Below are 10,022 nucleotides of genomic sequence, written 5' to 3' on the forward strand. Positions count from 1 at the left end.
ATATATATATATATATATATATATATATATATATATATATATATATACACACACACACACACACAAATACATACATATGTGTAAGGGTCAAGGGAAATTGGCATTGTATTTGATTTACACATTTTTAACCTTTGATCACATAAAGTGGTATAATTATAATTCCAAGTTACTGGGTCCCTGAAGGGAACAACAAAATGCAATTCAAGCTACAAGTGATTAACATTACAGAACACTCTTATCTAAACTGAGCAGACCAAAATTTCACAAACCTGTTGACAATGCTGCTGTTACATTCTCTACAGACATGTAATACATTCTTAATGTTTCCTTGATTACAGTTTCCTCAGCAATATCAGCAATACTGACTGTCCTTGCTCAAGAGATTACTTTATTAAAAAATAATAATGACAAGTGAAAATGGATACAGTTACAAAATAAAAACCTTTTTACTTAAAAAGCAAGACTCAGTGTAACCTTGCAGCATATGAAACACACTTTACATTTTATTTTAGCCTCCAACATTTACTTCTGTGTGCTACCTGTTAATTGTGCATGTATGAACTCTTGATGACATCTTTTCACAAATGACTTTCTGTGGAGATGTTTCTGAATGGTAAATTAACGCTACATCATGATGATTTGATCAAACTCTACAACTTAGGTGCTTTACCATTGGGTCCCACAAATTTCAAAAGTTAGAGGAGACGATCACATTAGTTATTAAACACATGCACAGCACACTGCTTTAGCCAGGAAAAGACTGTGGCTTATTATACAAATGATAGTGGGCAAGGCAGTCTCTGTCGAGATACTAGACATTGTGAATTGCATGACATATCAGCATGAGTTCAGAGTCCCAACTGTGAACCTGAAACTCCCAGAAATGCAATCATGTAGATTTTCCATGAAGATAATTTTTTCTTTCTTCATTTAATGACAGTTTTCTTGTGAACTGTTTGTGTGGGAGGAGATTAATATGAAGGGGGGAAAGCAGTTCAACACAGACCAGGCATTAAGACAGACTCACCGTTTCAAGTGTGTCAAAGTGTAATGATGTCACGAACATAGAAATCTTAACTGCGTCTTACCTGGAGTAGCAGTGCCTTGGAAGTGTTGAGCGCCAAGATGCAAGTCTCTAAACGAGAGGACAAGGGGTGTTTGCGCTCTCAGTGTTGGCAGAGCTAGACTGTTCTGTGCGTGAATAGATTGCCTCTTCCAAGTCCTCCTGACCACAGTGGTCACAAGCACTAGTTAGCATCTGCGCCCAAAACCCTGCTCCTGCAGCTTCTGCAGCCTTCCGCCTTTGCAGGAGACCTAATATATGAGTGTGCGGAGAACATCCTCCCCCTCCCTCCTCTTTTGCGATCTCTCTCTCTCTCTCTCACTCTCTCTCTCTCAATTAAGAGTTATCGTTCCGGTTTCTCCAGCAGGCAGACTGTCAAAGAGGACAGACTGGAGACTGGCAGGCAACTGTGCAGTTTCCCCCCCGCTGAGACACATGAATGTGTTGTGAATAAAGACAAAGCCCCAAACCATTGCAGCGCATTGCTCGCTGGAAAAGCACCGCAGTGGTACAGTGTTCTGCTACTCAGCAGGCAGGAGCCGGCTAGTGGGAGCGGAAAGAGCGCGAGGTGGATGGTAAACGGCTAGCCCTTCCTCCTAGGAGCGTTCATCATAAAGTTTGGGCTTCCCTCGGAGACCGTGATTTCCGAGGGTAGAAGTTCTTCTCATTAACTGCATGGACACCTTCCATAAAAGTCTTTTAGATACTTTTCTGGTAACCTTAAACTTAGAGAATCTACACAGTCTCTAGGTTGCCAGAGAAACGGAATTTTTTTTTCCCCTTTAACTTTAGAAAATAAAGATCAGTTATCTTAGACTCAAATATAAATGTGTAGTGGAAGATGGATTTCTATAGTCTGGGTATTCTTAAGGGACTGCCTGGAGAGGATATCGGGCGGGCGAAGGTGGGGGTTGTCTGTGAAGAAGCAAACAAACAAAAAGCCTCACTATCTCCTAGGTCCCCAAATAGAAACTGAGATAAACTGAAGTGAAATTGATGAATGAGTCTGGGAAAGCGTCAGTGAAAAGGCACTGACAGGATGAGTAAGTGGTCTCCTCCTGCTTCGGGGACTGTTGGTGACTGGGAGTAACCTTAGGCGTCCAGTTCATAGCTCCTTGTGTCTTTTTCAAGTGATGACATATAAATAAAGGTAAGCTAATGTCTATTTAGGAAAGACTTAGGAGATAGCCTGCCGGCACTTGCCTAAAGCTGTTTATTGTTGTTGTTGTTGTTTTGGGTTTTTTGTTGTTGTTGTTGTTTTTAGAAGTTACACAGAGTTATCCAACTAATGATACAGAGATTTGGGACACATATCTCTGCTAGTCCCAATCAGAGTTATACATTTAAAGCTACAGCAGTATAACCCAGATGTTAGTTTCTGGAAAAATAAGTTTACCCTAATTGAGGATTAATCGTATCTCTGAATTCTTGGCATTAGAAATAAGTGGTTGCCAGAAGAAAATATGAAGTCCCCACCACATGTGAAAATGGTGAACAGAGTTTTAAATAAGCCAGAGAAGACAAGAGTGATTAGCAAAAACAGAGAATGACTGTTGCCATCGTTTTCAGTGTGGATCCAGATGGTTCCTTAAGCTAGCATCATTAAATCCATATCCAAAATCAAGAAAGAAGGAACGGAGAATACGCTCCCTCTGAAAAGTTACACTCTGGAAATGAAACCTGGCATCACCTTCAACACTGTGTGACTTTATGCACAAAGATTGATGAAAAATGATCCTGTAGATAACTTAGAACACAAGGAAAGAAGGAAGGAAGGAAGGAAGGAAGGAAGGAAGGAAGGAAGGAAGGAAGGAAGGAAGGAAGGTGGGAAAAATAGTTCCTATCATTGTAAGCATGTTGATCATCCACTCTAACTACTCCATAATCATTTTCACTGTGATTTAATGAATCAAACCCATCTTTACCAGGAGACGTTGCTTACTGTAAGTCACCATGGTACATAGTATCTTGCTTACAAGTAACTGGTAAAGAATGCAAGGACTAAGATAGTTATTTGGTGGCAGTTATTATTCTCAAGCCTCGCCCAGTTGAACTGAAAGAAAAGGTAATTCATTCAACACAAAGACTAGATTGAGGATCCGATTTTAAAATAAAGATGAAAATTTAGAAAAAAAAGGGACTTTGGAAGATGGTTCACTGGGTAAAAGTTATTGCCATGCAAGTGTGAGGACCAGAGTTCAGATCTCTGAACCCTTATGAATGCTGGAAATGTGTGCTAGACCACAATTCCATAAGAAAGGTTTCCCAGAGCAAGCTGGTTAGCTAGAGCAGCCTTTATTGGAACAAACACACACTTGCACCTGTACACACAGAAACACACACACACACACAAACACATTCACACACACACAAACTTATATATGTGCTCCCATGTGACCACACACAGCGAACATACACAGGTACATAGTTGTTTTTTTTTTTTTTTTAACTACGAAAAAAGGTGGAAACTAACTGAGTGAAATCAACCAATGTTGGATTAACCAATTCCAGAGACAACCTTAGCTCAAGGCTCCTTAGTATATGCTGTATCTTTTTTTTTTTAATCTACTTTCTTTTTTTAATTTTAATGTATAAATATTTATTAATTATAGTTTATTCACTTTGTATTCTAGCTATAGTCCCCTCCCTCATCTCCTCCCAATCCCACCCTCCCTTCCTCATCTCCTCCCATGCTCTCCCCTAGTCCACTGAAGGAGTCCTCCTCCCTTTCATCTGACACTAACCTGTCAGGTCTCATCAGGACTGGCTACATTATCTTCCTCTGTGGCCTGGCAAGGCTGCTCCTGTATCAGGGGGAGATGATCAAAGAGCCAGCCATTGAGTTCATGTCAGAGACAATCCCTGTTCCCCTTACTAGGGTCCCTACTTGGATACTGAGCTGCCATGGGATACATCTGTGCAGGGGTTCTAGGTTATCTGTGCATGGTCCTTGGTTGAATTATCAGCCTTTAAAACTACTGCTGTGAGAGCTTCTATTACTCAATGGGGAATTTTTTGTTCTAAATGTTTAGACATATAATTCCTTGTCCACAGATATATGAAACTCACAGTTTGATGATTTTTACCTTCTAAAAATATAGAAGAGGGAAGGAAGGTGGGATTGGGATGGGATGAAGGAGGGGAGCTATAGCTGGGATACAAAGTGTATAAACTAATTAAAAAATATTTTTTTAAAGAAAAATGAAAAAGAAATTTATATAGTACATGAACTTTTTTTGTGCTTAAGATTTAACAGGAACATAAAATTAACTTTAGGTCTGATCACACCCTTGTAATTATTTTGATTATATTTTAATAGATAATTGTTTTTCTGTGCATATGTTTACTGAATGCCAAATATTGATTTAAATATTAATTAATGAGTGCACATGATTTCCATAAACACTGCATGAGAAATGTATTTTTCATTTCATATTGTAAGATAATTTGAGAAATGGAATTATACACAAGCCAAAATTAGTAAAATATCTATTAAGAAAATTAGTATTTCACTCATACATGTTTCCAGAGTTGTTTAAAACACTTCTTATGTAGGTTGGTGATTCTGACAATTTATCGTCCAAAGATAACATAACATTATTATGAGCAAAGCATCCCAATTTTTTACTGCATAAATTTAAAAGAAACAACAACTAATTTAATGTCATCTAAGTTATCTTGATAACCAAACCAGAGGATATTGGCAAAAAGTCTTATGCTGCACAATGTTTAACATAAAATTTAAAAAGGATTTACCAATACATGAATATTATAATATAGCCTGACCAAGAACACTTCATCTTGGGAATTCAAATTGGAGATAATAAAAAAAACACACACACACACACACACACATCATAATGTTCCATAGTAACAAATTACTTGCAGTATCATTCTAATAAACATTTATAAACACATGAAAAATTCAACACTCATTCATCGTAATTAGCATCATTTACTTTTAACCTATGTACTCATCTTTGAACTGGATGTCCAGTCTACAAAGGCAAGAAAAAAAGAACCAAACACAACAGCAGAAAAAAAATAATACAGTAATGTTCTTAAACAGTCACTTCTACATCTGCAGAGCATATGTTACGAAGCATACTATGGTTAATGAGTATATTCAGTATCAAGGAATACAAGAAATTCAACTTAGGTCAATTGACTTTAAAATATTACCAATGGGGGAGGGAATGAGGGATACAAGATTAACAAAATGTAACTAATGAGAAAAACAAAATTAAAAAAAACAAAACTAATCTTTTCTGCAAAAATAAAATAAAATAAAATATTACAAATGAACTATGGCATAGCAAGAACATGCACATACACACAGTGGCATGTATGCATATATTTTTAAAGTGTTTTCCTTTATTAATATTTATTACAGTTGATTCACTTTGTATCCCTGCTGCACCCCCTCCTTCATCGTCTCCCAGTCCCACCCTCCCTCCCTGTTCTTCCCCTATGTCCCTCCCCTAGTCCACTGATGGAAGAGGTCCTCCTTCCCTCCTCTCTGACCTTAGTCCATCAGGCCTTAGCAGGACTGTCTGGATCCTCTTTCTCTGTGCCCTAGTTAGGCCATCTAGCCAAGGGGAAGTGATCAAAAAGCTGGCCACTGAGTCCATGTCAGAGAAAGCTCCTGCTCCCCTTACTAGGGAACCCACATGGAGACTGAGTTGTCCAAGGGCTACATCTGAGAAGGAGGGGTCCCCAAATGCCTATAATTTATTTATGTGTTTATTTGAAAATTGATTGAAACTTTAAGTAGATCAAAATTAACAAAATGTGCAACATCTGCATATTAAAAATTATAAAATACTTAGTAAGAGAAATCAAATGAGCAAATCCACAGAAATTGTTTGAAAAGAACTATGATGCTAATTCTTCATAAATTGACAAAAAAATAATGTGAATTCTGTCCATGTAGCTGAGCTTCTTTTTTGTAACATATAGAAGTGTGTATGTGTATGGATAGGTGAGTGTGTGCATATCACTGATAAGAACAAACAATCTTGAAAAGGAAAATCATAGTGAAGTTCAGGGCTGGAGAGAAGGAGCAGGGGTTAAGAGCATAAGCTCTTGCAGAGAACCCAAGTTTGATTTCCAGCATCCAGAACAAGGAGCCGCCATAACGGTAACTCCAAAGCCTCTAAAACTCTCTTCTGGTCTCTGCCGCTAACCACATGCATGAGTGTATAAAGACATAGAGACATGTAAATGTAAACGAAGCCCGATACAACCTGCCATGAAAACTCATAAAAGTCATGTCAGTTAGTAGATTGTGGCAGTCACCATAAATAGAGACAATTAGACTTGAATAATTGAACACATCTTTTATGGTGTTGTTCAGTACAATGCTTATTTACACATTTCTGCACTAACCTAATCATACACTCAAAACGAGCATGTGGTATTTTATGTAAAGTGAAGCTCAATAAAGTTGAACTGAAATGTTGAGGCAACTGAACCACCAATTCTTCAGCAACCTACTGGTGGTCACAGAGTAAATAAAAGAATTCCAGTAAAAACTCTAACATACAACTATTTTTATAGCTACTCATTTATGTTATCTCTGGGTAAATGCAGCAGTAATTCTGTTTTCAGAATTGAAAGTTTTAATTAAAATGATAGAGCGGGGGAAATGGAGAGGAAAGAATGCTTAACATTGGCCTGACCAGAACTGGAAAGTAATAAACTTGAGAGACATTCAAGAAGCACTGCCCTGGTCTTTCTTTCTCTATGGTATCTTTCGCATATGTTTGGCCTCGCTGTAGACAACTGGTTCTTACTCATTATCTAAAAACTTATTTTGCTTCCGGCCCTCTGGTTTTCTGCGAATTTTGTCTTAGCTATTTCTCCTGTTTTATAACATAAAACAGGTTTGCCATAGTCATTTCCAAAGCTCATTTTCAACACTGGCTTCACTTAATGCTCTAGTTTTCTAAGTTCAACTACAAAGTCCACAAAGGAGATCAACAGTCTGGAGGGGTAACTCAGTGCTTAAGGCTTGTAATGATCTTACAGAAGAGCTGAGTTTCCCAACACCACTGTCAAATATCTCACAACTACCTATAACTCCTGCTCCAGGCAAACCAAGGCTCTTCTGACCTCTGACTGTTCTGCACTCAACTTCACATATCCACGCATAGATATACACAATTAAAATTAAGCATTTAATATTTAAAAATGAAATCTAATTAATCCATAATTTTGGAATAATTTACAATAGTCTTATAAGTCAGAAGTAAGCTGTCGATGAAATTTCCTTCACACATATTAGGTGTGATTAAAGTAGGGCTGCTTGGCTGGAATTATGACCAGAGTAACCCATTTATTGACTTACTTACTACTATAATTCAGTTTTGGTGCCAATGTTTGTAAGATGAATATATGTATATCTATATATGTTTGCATATTTAAATATGTGTATGTGAAAACATCTCTCTCTCCCAGATAGAACAAGTCTTGGTGTCCTTTCAATTCACATTCAGTTACAAAATTTATATTCTTTCCTCTTGCAATTCTCACACCCTATTCATTTGTATAAAGGAATACTTCCTTGCTGGTTTTAATATATGAATATATATATGTAGACATGCTCAGATATAAAGTGAAATAATTTGTTTTTACGAGATGTTGCAGTAAAATTGTATATTCTGTATTTGTATTGAGGTGGTATCCTTGCTATAAAAAACAAGCAAGATTGATTTTAATTTTTAAAACAGTTAAGGAATGTTCAGTGTGTATTTGCCAGTCCATCCCAGGCATCCTCCACAAGTCAAATTAGTGGATGATCACTCATAAATAGATAATTGGCACAACACAAGAGGCTAATAATTGAACATTAGTCATGCCCAAATGAACAGAATGAGCATAGTTCATTCCTTTCAAAATTTTGATTAGTGAATTAATCCTAACATCATAAAAAACCTCATAAATTTGTTTCACTTTTTAAAATATTGTTTGCATTCTCAAAGAGAAAAATATGTCAATACAGTTAAAAATATGAAAAAAATATTCCAATAAAGCTAAGTTCAAATTTGTAATTTTCGTATTGGAGTACAGAAAATAATAGAAGTTTGAAAAGGACATAAAATTTTCATGAAGCCTAATATTAGTGAGAAAGTATGTTCTCCTATATTTAAATGTATCATTATTGCTGTCATATGTAGCTAGAAGAGGAACATTTTGGCAGGAAGCGTTCTGGTTTAGATTCCCCAAAGACCATGCTTTGGCCCCAGCTGGAGGCGGTGGAACTAATAGGAAATGAGGCCTCTCTGGCAGAAGTAAGTAATTGAGGTGTGCCTTTTAATAGTCTTTCTCTCTCTTTCTCTCTTCTCTCTCTCTCTCCCAAGAAATTATTTTCTGTCTCTCTCTGTCTCCCATCTATCTCTTTTTCTCTCTCTCTTTTTCCCCATCTCTCTCTCTCTTTCTTCCTCTCTCTCTATCTCTGACTGTCTGTGTTGGTCGGTGTGTGTGTGTCCCTTTCTCCTTTTGTCTCTACCATGTACATCTTTTATGTTACTTAACACCACTTCAGGCACCAAGGGCTATGTTAAAGTACTGTGGATTGCTGTCTGTGAAATCAGGATAGGAGACAAAGGTTTCCTTTTTTAAGGGAGGTAATTTGTCAATGGAAAGCCGATGGGCCTTGTGCCACATCAACAGTGTGCTAACACATACAACCAATGCTTTGTTACTCTTCGGTTGTCTTCACCCATACAACACCACAACAGATTCCATCCAAGTCTACCTTGATGAAACACTGACTTTTCTGAGGTTCTATAAGGAGCTCAGCTTCTCTGGTGTTGCTTGTATAACTTTGGGGAGGGTACTGTAGCTTTCCAGGATTCTTGATCCTTGTGGCTTGTATGAGCCTCCTAAGCCGTGGAAGTTTCATGAGTTTCTTTATTCTTTCCAAGGAGGAAGTTTTTCTACTTGAAGAAAATTGTTACACACAGACAGAAAAGTTCACATTTTTCTCATGCATTGTCATGTTGAACAGTAAGGATAAATTTATTACTATAACCTTGGCCTTGTAGTTCCTGAGTTAAATACTTGAAATACTGTCTTGAAAATTGCAGGAAATGTGTTGCCTATAAGACCATAGATCTTATTTGAAATTGGTTAAAATTACCAAACATTTTTATAATATTGATTAATATAAAAATCAATTTCCTGTAAGTTCTAAAGCTTAGTCTAGGTTTTTCCTTCTAAACACAGTAAGAATACATTAATCTTTATATGTTTCTTCCTATTATGAGGAAAAACAACTCATCGCTTTATTGCCACCCCCATTCAAACAAAACATAGCCAATATACTCTGTTTTTGTTTATTGTTAGAAGAAAAAATATTTTGTACTTAAATCAATAATATATCAAATTTACTAGAGATTGTCAAAAAAATTTTAAAAATTTATTTTATGTGTAGTAAAGTAAATAGCTAAGTAGACAATCTTATTTATGGTATTTGTCTATGTGGAATGACAAAAATCTAGAATTCTTTTATGTGTTATTCATTCGTGATCTATTTTTTGGTTTTCTTTATTATTATTATTATTATTATTATTATTATTATTTTATTATTTTTTTCTTTTTAGTTACATTTTGTTAACTCTGTGTCCCAGCTGTATCCCACTCCCTCATTCCCTCCCCAACCCCACACTCCCTCCCTGGTCTCCTCCCTGCCCCTTTCCAAGTCCACTGATAGGGGAGGACCTCCTCCCCTTTCATCTGACCCTGTTTTATCAGGTATCTTCAGGGCTGGCTGCAAAGTCCTCCTCTGTGGCCTAACAGACTGCTCCTCCCCAGGGGGGGAGGGTCAAACAGCCTGCCCTTGAGATCCTGTTAGAAATAGTCCGTGTTCCCCTTACTTTGGAAAACTACTTGGTTACTGAGCTACCACGGGCCACATCCGAGCAGAAGTTCTAGGTTATATCCATAGATGGTCCTT

This window comes from Psammomys obesus, unplaced genomic scaffold (genome assembly GCF_907164565.1).
Source record: "Psammomys obesus unplaced genomic scaffold, mPsaObe1.curated_primary_1811, whole genome shotgun sequence".
Classification (NCBI taxonomy): domain Eukaryota; kingdom Metazoa; phylum Chordata; class Mammalia; order Rodentia; family Muridae; genus Psammomys; species Psammomys obesus.